The sequence below is a fragment of the Sorex araneus genome, chromosome 2 (assembly GCF_027595985.1).
Source record: "Sorex araneus isolate mSorAra2 chromosome 2, mSorAra2.pri, whole genome shotgun sequence".
Lineage (NCBI taxonomy): Eukaryota > Metazoa > Chordata > Mammalia > Eulipotyphla > Soricidae > Sorex > Sorex araneus.
In genome coordinates, this window is record NC_073303.1 from 155468566 (window position 1) to 155480323 (window position 11758).

Consider the following 11758-nt stretch of genomic DNA (forward strand, 5'->3'; position numbering starts at 1 on the left):
TCTCTCAATGAGAGACGTTACTGGTGCCCGCTCGAACAAATTGATGAGCAACGGGATGACAGTGACAGTGACATTTATGGCACAATTGGTCAAGTGGACTCTGATCTGCAATTTCTTGAATTATGTTCTAGTGCACTTTAAAATGTATAATTAGTACACAATAAAACTAGATATTTAGCTGAGGTGTTTCCTAACAGAGTTTAGAAGGATTCACTATTTTCATATGTTATCATTAGATCTGAGGGCAGAGGAAATTGAAATAACTGCTAAATAATATAAAATCTGAAATTAAATCATTGTATCACTCTCATGCTGTTGCTCATCAATTTGCTCGATCGGGCACCAGTAACATCTCCATTGTGAGACTTGTTATTGTTTTTGGCATATCAAATATGCCATGGGTAACTTGCCAGGCTCGGGATACCCTAGGTACGTTGCTATGAGAGGGGCGGAGGAATCAAACCCAGATTGGTGGTGTACAAGGCAAATGCCCTACCCACTGTGCTATCACTCCAGCTCCCTGAACTTAAATATTTGAAATATTTTCAGCTTATCCATAACGTGAAAAATGAAAGATATAAGTTCTTATTGCCTACTTCTTAGGGCATGGCTGACTAATAGTTTTGTTAAAGTGAATGGTTATTACTCATGGATGTAAGCCATACTTTTAGTGGAACTCAGAAACAGAGCTAGCTTTTTTAATACCAGCCAAGAAACTAGTATATTTAATTGAAGTGTCTAACTAGATTTTTTTAAAAGGAGCTAAAATAAAGGAATCTTGTGGATTGTAGTCTGTGAGGCTTTTTAACTTTAAAACATCTAATAAAATTATTCAAATACGCATGAACTTTATCTTTCAGAAAAAGAGAAGAAAGATCCCAAAAATGATTCAGAGATTATCAGGGCTGCTACTTTTACCATAAGCAATTATATTTTGATTTGGAAGACCTTCTGCTTCTGTTTCATCTAGTTAAGTAGCCACTATGTAAAACTGGATGTAAATACCTCAAACAATCATGGGGCTAAGGATGGTTTCGGGATCGAAGGAGCAGAGAGGTTGCTACTGCTGCTTTAGTATTACCCCAAAAGGGTAGAATAGGAGCAAATAAAATTATTCTCAAGCCTGAATTGCTGATGAATCTTGCCTTGCTAAATTTGTACATGTTTCAGACATACCACTCTGTTCTCTAATTTTAATTTTTTTTAGAATTTAAATATCTATCCTAAGCCTGTCTTATCCTTGTACTTTAGAAGTCATAAGATTACAACTAGGAAAAAAAATCCCACTTGCTTCAGATAACTTAGACATCACACTCATACCTAATTTAGATGAGATAGCATACTTTAGCTTTAGAGTTGAACTGAAATGGTTAAGATTTGAGGAGTGTTGGGAAGGGATGAATGAATTTGTATGCAAGATGGAGATAACATTTGTTTGTTTGTTCTGGGACCACACTTAGCTATTCTCAGGTGTATTCCTGGCTCTGTGGTCAAGGATCACTCCCCGAATTCCTTGGGAGACCATATGCAGTGCCAAGAATCGAACATGGATTGGCTACATGCAAAGCAAGTGCCTTACCCTATATACTATCTTCCTGGTCCCAAGAAGATGATTTTTGGAGGGACAGGTGGTGCAATGTTGTAAACTAAGTGTTTGTATATCTCTAAAATTCATATGTTGGTGCTATTAATGCTCAGTGTGAGATGGAGTTTCAAAGTAAGGATAGTTTTTATCATAACGATATAATAGCCTTGATATAATAGGATTAGTATTCACAGAAGAAAAGACCAGAGGTCTTCCCACTTCCTTACCCCAGGAACTTGTAATGATTAAAGATTATATAAGGATATCTTTCACGCCAAGGAAAGAACCCTTATCAGAACACAAATTGACTAAAACTCTTGTCATCGACTTTTAGCCTCTCTGAATTTGGTTACTTAAATAACAATCACTCATTTCTCCAATCAGAAGCCAAAAAGTCTAGATTGAAGTGATGGAAAATTAAGTAATTGTTGAGGACCAGACTCCCGACTTATAAGAGGCCACCTTCTTACATATTTTCTCAGATAAAATTTCAACTTGATAACTATCTTTAACTAACAACAACGAAAGAGCTAGTAAAACTTGGGCTATCCTCATTCAGACGATTGCAAGTACTGAGAGGTGTCCTTGACTGACAACAATACTAAAATGAAGACAACTTGTAGATGATCTGATAGGGTTAACACAAGTCAGTGAAAATTATATTATCCTAAACATATTTATAAAAAGATGCTTGGCATATAATTACCAGTCACATATTCAATGAAGATACATAGTTCAAGGTACTTTGAACAACACACAAATTTGTTCTCCACAATTGTACCCTCCAAGCATCCAATTGAGTTAGAGAGATGGAACAGTTAATGTAGTTAAAAGCTGGAATACAATAGAAAAGACTTTCCAAGGCAATACATGATTAATTGCTTAATGATATACAAGATTCAAAAGGGAAAAGGTTAATTAACAGTGGTCAAGATGGAAAGTAAAGGAAGTTTGTGAAAGTGGACCTTATGTCAGCTGTCCTAAGGGAACAAAGAAAGTAGTCTACAGAAAAACTAGTCTTTGACTTTTGAGCTTTTGGAATTCTCTTTCTCTGTCTCTCTGTCTCTCTGTCTCTGTCTCTGTCTCTGTCTCTGTCTGTCTGTCTGTCTCTCTCTCTCTCTCTTTCTCTCTCTCTCTCTCTCTCTCTCTGGTAAGTGTATACTGTAGATTTAATTCTAAAAAGCTAAAACTAAAGAACAGCAAGTTTCTTTTCTTTTTTTTTCTGGAAGTTCTGGTGATTTGGAAGTCCCTGTGAACTTCCTTTGTGTTTCTATTGACTGAGCATTTGTTGGCATCAACTAAACAGCATACAACTCTTCTTTACTCTTTCATTAATATATCTGTAAGAGAAAGTTTGCATTCTCTCTTGGTGAAGCCTGTAGGAGGAGGACTCAAATTACTCATACTTCCAACCAAGACATTTTCTGTTTTAAAGACAGAAGTTGGTTTTATCTCATGCAAATTGGTGTACCTGTTGAAATGTAAATTTTTTCTTTAATCTAAATTTATGCGAGTTTGTGACTAAAAACTACTATTGTTCCTTGGGAAATGATGTTCTTCTACATCCAAATATTTACTCATATCTACTAGAAGAACAGATCACTTCAGAACAGATGTATAGACTAACCGTGTTTTCATCACATATTTGAAGAAAAAATTTTAACCATCAGTACCATTTGTGCTGAGTTATTGGTTAATCATGTAAAATTATATTTAATATTCACAATTCTACGTAGTGAATAACTTCAAGTCGTATAATATCCTTGATTCCCAGATTCTTTTTTGTTTGCAGAATTAGGAACTTCACTTCAAAATAATTAAAATGTGCCTTTCCAGATATGGGATAAAGCCGGGCAAAGAAATTGGAAGTTTTAGGGATGAAAGCAGAGTTGTAATGTAACTTAAAGTAGGGATAAAATTTTGGCTGGGAACTTCACTGTGTCTAGTAGCTGAGAGGTTGGGACAAGATTGTTTCTGTTCACTGTTTTTATCCATTTAATTAAAAATATATTTTTAACATATGGTTTGATCGATGGCATGTTTTGGGCTATGAAAAACAGTGGTACGTCAACAATAGACACATCATGTGAGTGACAGAAAGTACCTTCAGAAGCCACTTTGGAGTTGCAATAGTTGACTAGCAAGATTGAGAAGCATCAGTGTTCCATAGTGAGAGCAGATGGTGATAGTGACAAGGAAGAATTTGAGGACAGACATGCCCACCATAGAAATTCTGAAAACTCACATGAAGTGGAGACACTATGAAGAGAATGACTTCCTGAAGTTCATTATGGATTTTCTAAAGTTCCACTATGCTGTGTGGCCTCTATGAATAAACACTGAAGGAAAATTGAAAGTCAGAGTATATAGGAGAGGTTTAATGAAATATATAAAGCTTCATTATAATTTTTCAAAAGTTCAAGACACTTTTTTATGAAAGGAATGTTCATACATAAACGATATTACAATCAGTTATTATTCGCAAGCATCTCTTAAAAATGAAGTATGCTTTATAAACCACATGAGATTTTTGTAATTATTAAGGTTCATGCAGCCAAGCAACTAATTCCAACTTGTTCCCATTTTTAAAAATGAAAAAGCAGGGCACAAAAACATATTATGGAAATGAAACAAAATACTTGAATAAATTGAAATGTCAGAACCCAGTATTTTTCAGAATCTAAAGTATGTATTCTTCAGGTACTCAGGGGATTTTGTAGATGAACCTGATATTAGTATTGGTCTCATTGAGAATATCTCAAGGGTTTTCTTTAGCACTTCATCAGAATATATCTGTATGAACTGATTTAATTAATATTCTACATCTGAGCAAATAACATGGAATATGAAAGATTAGTGGTGGGTGTGGTGAATTGCTGAATTGCTCAAGCTCTCTAAATGGCATAAGTATAAGATAGGATTATTAATAGTGCTTGAAAAATGTTCATCTCAGCCTCCCCTGTTTAGTGACACTTGAAGCAACAATGTTTTGATATTTATTATTCACACGGTTATTTATTCTTCCTGAATCATAGTCAGTTGTTTGCCAGTGTCTGACATAGAAATACCAGGGGCTCAGTAACTCTGTAACTCAGTTTTCCTTTATTCAAAATACTAAACAGAACTTCACTGTGGTGTTAAGAGTTGTTAGCAAAAAATTGGGTGCCATTTCTGTGCCACAAATTTGCTTAAGCAGTAGGAAAATTATTGAGTATAAAGCTACCTATAATTGATTTTGTAGATTAATTGATAATACTGTATATAAAAATATAGACACAAACTGCTTTAATACAGGTATTTTTATTGTTCATTAATATTACTGGGTATGTACAATTCATTATATCTAGATAAAATGAATGTTTAGGATCAAAGCTGCATTAATATTGAGTTTGCTGCCTTCCATACATTACAGTTAAGTGGAAGAAAAACAAACACTTAACTAGAAAGAAGTATAATATGTTTAAAAGTGGATAAATGAGTAATTCAGAAAAACTAAAAAAGGTGAACCTAGTAAAAGTGTTATTTAAATATTATTCTGGAAATATGCAGCATTTTCAGGCAGAAAAAATAATATTATTGTATGCTAATAACATATTATATGCTACTAATATAATACTAAATGTATATAATACTATGAAATACTATATTATTACTGTAACAATAGCACATGCAGCATATATTTATATCTAACATATGTAGTTGGAGGAAAAGAGAATTTATAAATGTAGAATCTTGTATGTAAAGATAAAAAAGATTTGAACTTTTATTCATTTAAGAGGAATTCATTGAAATACAAAAGTTAAATTGCAATAACAAATTCATATTTCAAAAATATTTGGATGCAATGTAAAAGATTACAAAGGAATGAGAAGTGAAGGCTCATTAAGAATTGTGATTTAGATGAACATGATAGAATGAGATGGGGAATGACAGTACACATTTTGGATAGCCCTCCCAGTAGTACTTGGGGACCAAAGTAATTTCCAAAGATTCTTGGCTGGTGGTTCAGATCTGACAATTCAAAGCTTAGAGTGGGCAGTTCTGGAAGCCAGAACTATTCAAGTCACATTTGGAGGTGCTGGTTAGAAAGCATGAGATGCTGGGGTTTGAACATGGTCTCACACATGCAAAGTTCCAACCCTCTGAACTGTATCACCAGGTGGAATTGATAGACATCATGATTGATTGGAAAGCAAGTGAGTTAGTATGGGAAAACAAATTCTACAAGTCATCCTTGATGTAGACACTAACAAAAATTATTAATATAGCAAACATTGGCAGAATATCTGAGTTTGCAATTATAGCATTAACATTTTGAGAGTATAACAAGTTTAGTTGTAGTCATGTGGAGTTTAAAGACATTTATCTTATGCATGTAGAAATAATTATTTAGAGATTGTATATAGGATTTAGAAATGGAGCAGAAGAATATGGACTTTGGATACATATTGATAGAACATCCTATTTCATGATTTGTCTAAGAAATCTGTATAGACTAATAAAATAATTTTCTCTAGTAAATATGAGGTACAGTAATATTGTATCAAATGTGAAAGAAGATCTCACATAGTTGACTGAGAAAAAATATAGAAGAGTATCAGAATAATGGTTCTGGATTTGAGAAAATAAATGGTTTCAGAAGATCAAATACTTCTGCAGAATCTCTTTTATTTCTACTGTTGCATCTCCTGCACCATCTCTACACTAACCTTATACCTTTCTCTGATTTCCTAAGAACTTTTCACCTAGCTCAATTATTCCTCATCACACTTTTGATTTACTGACTCTTATGAGCTAATGGATCAGTTTTACTAATTTCCTAATTCTAATTTTAGCATTATCCTCTGGTAAATCTCCAGTGACTAAGTTTCTTCAATAAAATACATTTTTATCTGACAGGATGTCTAATAAATTGGATTCCCCTGTTCGACCACAGTGCTCAGTGAGTTTTGTTTACTGGATATCAGAAGCCGGATTTTATTTAAATTTATGCAACGTGTCCAGGAGTAAGAGACAATATGAAGATGCAAAAATATTTATTCCTCTATGCATAATTTAAGTAAGAAAAGGCAGAATAGAGTTAGTGTAGACACTTGCTTTAGAGAAAGCTATCTAGGGAGTTAAAAAGAAGTAAGATACTTAAGAAATATTAAGGAATTTGTAATGCTTAAGTGAGGAACAGGGGAAAGAGTGAGGGAGGGAAATTTGAGAAGTTTTCAGTTGCGTGCATTGGATGTTCTTCAAAATAATGCAGTAAATATTTGAATTTCATTTTAAAATTATGCATCTGTATCTGTTAACATATAAATATAGCTGATATATATTATTTCAGAGCCGAAACCCCATCATTTTTCCAGAAACCATAAATCAAGGCCAACTGAGAATTTCTGTTCATATTATTTCCAATAAATGTTTTTTCATCCCCATGTATTTGCCTTTGCTATTTTTTCAGAAGTTATAATATATAACTGGACTCCGTGCCAGACTGTTTTTGCTTGGGACGCCCCAGAGGGAGGTGGGTGAGAACCCTCCCCGCCCCAAGGGACCCAGCCCCAGCAGCCGACCTCCACTACCCAACCTCCGCCATGCGCCAGGCTGCTTTCCGGACTGCCGGCCGCTTTGTGACTGCACAACACATTATAAGACACTTCCTACCCATTTTCCATAATTACTACACCATATTTGATGGAGTTCAGACAGTAGGCAACAAATCATAGAGAGTAATACATATACCTCTTGGAGAGCTCAGCAAGTTTCGGAGAGTATTCCGCCTGCACGGCAGAGCCTGGCAAGCTACCCATGGAGTATTCGATATGCCAAAAACTGTAAGGATAGGTCTCATTCCCCTGACCCTGAAAGACCCTCCAATCATTGGGAAAGACAAATAAGGTGAGGTTGGTAAAACCTCAGGACTGGGAGAAATAGAAACATTACTGGTGCCTGCTCAAGTAAATCGATGAACAATGGGATGACAGTGATAGAGTGATACAGTGATATATATATACATATATATAACACATATATATATCGAATCACCATGTTATAGTTATTAAGCTATAAAGCTGTTCATATAAAACTGGTGGGGTTCCAGTCAAAGTGTGTTCCAAAATCCATCTCCTTTCACTACTGTACTTTTCCCACAATCAATAGCCCCCGTTTCCCTCCCATGACTCTCCTCTCAGCTTGACTCTATCTACCTCAGGATATCCCTTTTTTAAATCATTCTATGGAATTCTAGTACCCTTTCAAAATAGCAAATAAACTTGTCTCTACAAATATTAATTTCATTATACAGTTGGGTCCTATCTCAATGCTTAGTAATATTTCATAAACTTTAATTTTACTTTTCCTTTGGAATTGATCTCACTCTAGATTTTATGATAGCAATTTGTGTATGTGTATGAGTTAATTCTACCAAATACATTAGAACATAAAACAAAGTTATTACTTTGTACTCTTATTTATTATACTCTTCTTTCCTGTTTTATATCTTTATAGAATACTTATGGCCTAAAATTTGGTGTCATAAATAAAAATTTATAATACACCAAGAAATTTTATTAATAAAGCTACAACATGCATTGGAATTTTACAAAAATGTTTTATTTAGCAATATAGGCATTTTAAATTATCTGTATTTAAGTCATAGATTTGATTGTACATAAATTTTATATCAAACAAAATTCTGTAAATACTAATAAATTTGCATCCATACTCATATTATGATAAAACATACAAGAACTTTAAGTTAGAGAATAGCTTAAATTGCAGCCTTGTCTCTTATATGAGAAGAGGTTCCTTGAAACTTAATGCCCATAGTAAGACCAAGTGACACTGTAAGATCCATATGTGCTATAGTGTGTTGAAATATTATACAACAGGAGAGGAGTCCCATAATTAGGAAGCATAATTCTTATCCCAGAGAGCTGGCACTTTTCTCCTTATTCCAGTGTAAAGGGAGTGAGAACTAGATTTTGAAATATATTCACATCTTCTCTGGGAAAGGGAAGGGAAAATCTTTACTCTGGAATGTAATCAAATGGTCCTGAGGAGAAACTTCTCTAAATCTCTCTCTGGAGTAATTCACATTTATCTCTAACTTCCAAGGTTTGTTTGACATTTAATTATTCCTTAAACTATGGCATTTCCTCTCCAATAAACCTTCTCCATGCAAAAGTAGAGAAATATTCTTGAAGATTTATCCTACAACATATATTAGCTGTATAAAAACCTTACTACTATAGAAAGAAATGACATTTTAAAAGTTATTTACTTTGATGTTTTAGATAGAATGTTTTGGTTGCAATTATTTGCTATTCAGTTGTATTAATATGAAGAAAAATTGCATTTATATCCAAATAAATATTCAAATTAGTATAGAATTTTTGGTGCATATTGTCCATCTCTTATATAGTTAATATGTTTCATATGTTAATATAAAACTGCTACTTTAAATATCTAAATACTTAACATATTTTCATTAGATTGGATAAATAAAATGTTTTGATAATTTTCAAAGATTCTGCTATTAAATTTATATGGTTAAAGTTTTTATTTTTAATTCGCAGGTGTTGATGTGCACCCAAAAACTGCTCTCAGCATCTGGGGGCCATTCTCTGTGGTTCTCAATCAACTGAATTAAGACTTAATTCTTCTCTGATGGGCTTTGCTGTGCTCAGAACATTAGGCCATAGTTGTGGTACTTAGGAGCATTCAGAGCCACCAGAACTACATGTAGAGGTTCTGGGATAGAGTGATTTTGGTTTAGAGACCACAACTGCAGTGCTCAGGGCTTACTCCTGTCTCTGTGTAAGGGATCAGCCTTAATGGCACTCAGGGGAGCATTTGTAGTGTTACGGGTGGAACTAGAGTTGGCTACATTCAAGGCAATTTCTTTAACCATCTTATTCTATATCTAGTATCAGCAATAATTTTTAAAATTTTATTTCTTGATTTTGTATACACCCCAGAAATCTCAGAGCCTACTCTCAGCTTGGGAGCTCAGGATTTACTTCTACAGTGCTCAGGAGAACTGTGGATGGGCATCAAATTCAGGCCTTTAATATGCAAAGCATAAGGTTCTCTCTCGTCCCCAATATTGTTCCTGCTGCCCATTAATTCATCTGAGATATACTATGCTTTTATTTAATGCCTATCTAGACTCTTTCCAGAAAACACTTTTTCCATAAAATGTGCATTTTTTAATTTACATCCACTTATATTTTATTGTTTTTAGATACGATATTATAAATATCTCTAGTGTGCTAATTAGTTCATATTTTCATTTCATACCTATCAGAACAAATTACTAAATTTGTAGCGTATACATTTTACATTTTTATTTCATTTTGAGAAATGAAAGTGTATTGCTTTCTCAAATTTGTTCCAGCTTATCACACAGTTCATTTGTAAGAACACACTTTATTCAGATCTTCATCTAGTTCCTAGCACTGCATGATCCTTACTTTGCTGGGAGGAACCACTCTTAGCTGTATTAATTGCTTTCTTTTAATATAGAACTTACTTCAATGTAATGAGTCTTACATGTGTCTGTATAAGTGCATGTACCTTCTATCAACATTTAATATAAATGCTGAGAACTGAATTTTATGGATGATATTTTATTACTAGTGTAGGAAATAGAAAATGTTGGGATGAATTCCAATTTTAAAAATTATTTCTGTGTAGGATTTTTCTATTTTTAGAAATATGTTGCAATATAAAATACCCTAAAATTAGTGCCTTAAAATAATAATTTATTGCTGCTCCATTAATTCTGTGGGTTGACTGTTAAAAGGGAATGGTTCTTCTCCTGGTCTTTTTAGAGTTATAATTATTGATGGAGCAATTTAAATTTGATGAAAGGAAATAATTAGATACCTTTAAGGTGTTAGTAGTGAAGACTAAATTGGTATTAAAAATAATGTGGAGAACTGGAAATTAATAAATATGGTGCTTTTATGATCAAATAAATATTTTAAAATTGTTTTCCAGAAGTGATTGATTTTTGCTTATGGTTAATAATATGGAATAATTGAATCTTCTCTAATTGACAACATATTTTGTATAAGGTTGCCCTTAGAATAGCCTGATGGAAAAATCAATAAATGCTCATGTTTCTTTGGCTTCCTGACATCAGTACCCCGGTATAATTCTATTTAGTTATTATATGTCACCTACTGTCTTTGATGCAAAGTAGTCTGTAGACAGAACACTTCTAATCAAATGTAGGGTAGAAAATTTGACTCTTTGAAAAAGCTGATTCTTGAATTTCTCACTGGATCATAACCTTAAAGAACAACTAAAAAGATTTTGCCATTTAATTCAGCAGTAGAAAGTTCTGCATATTGGGAAGAAATAAGCGTGCAACTACCTAGGTTAATAGAACCACTCTGTATTGACAGTGATCAGAATCTTTGTTTATTTAAATTCTCCTTCAAATAAGAAAATAATTGCTTGTCAAATTTATGAATTATAATCATAAACATGCATCCTGATGCCATGAATAGAAATTATTCTTGTATCTATTGGGACGGGAAAGGGAGAAAATAAACCTTGGTTTAATAAGGGTTGATATCTCTTTGGGGGACAATGTTATAAACTCAGATCTGGGCACTCAATACTTGGAAGCATGCAGAATACCCATTGATGTCAGGTAAGGTTATTTATGTTTTTTTGAATTTTATTATTCTAGTCAGTAATACTTCATGTCAAATTAATCATGTGTCCATTGCCCTAACTTCTGCCCTCATCACTTCTATTATATTTTCAAAACTTTGAAAACATTTGTATTGATTTACATTTCTCTCATTTATAGACTCTAGCAAATAGTTTCATTAATTTTTTGTTTATAGATAGTCAGTACTGAACTTGATTTTTCCAGAGGAGGTGGTTTAAATTTTTTGAATTAGGGGCTGAAGCAATAGCATAGCGGGTAGGGCATTTGCCTTGCACGCGACTGACCTGGGTTCGATTCCCAGCATCCCACATGGTCCCCTAAATACCACCAGGAGTAATTCCTAAGTGCAGAGCTAGGAGTAATTCCTGTGCATCTCCAGGTGTGACCCAAAATGCAAAAAAAAAATTTTTAACTAAAATAAGCTCCTCATAAAAAATCTTTTTAAGCTTATTTTCCTTAAAATAATATTTTATTATTGTACAATCAAATTATTA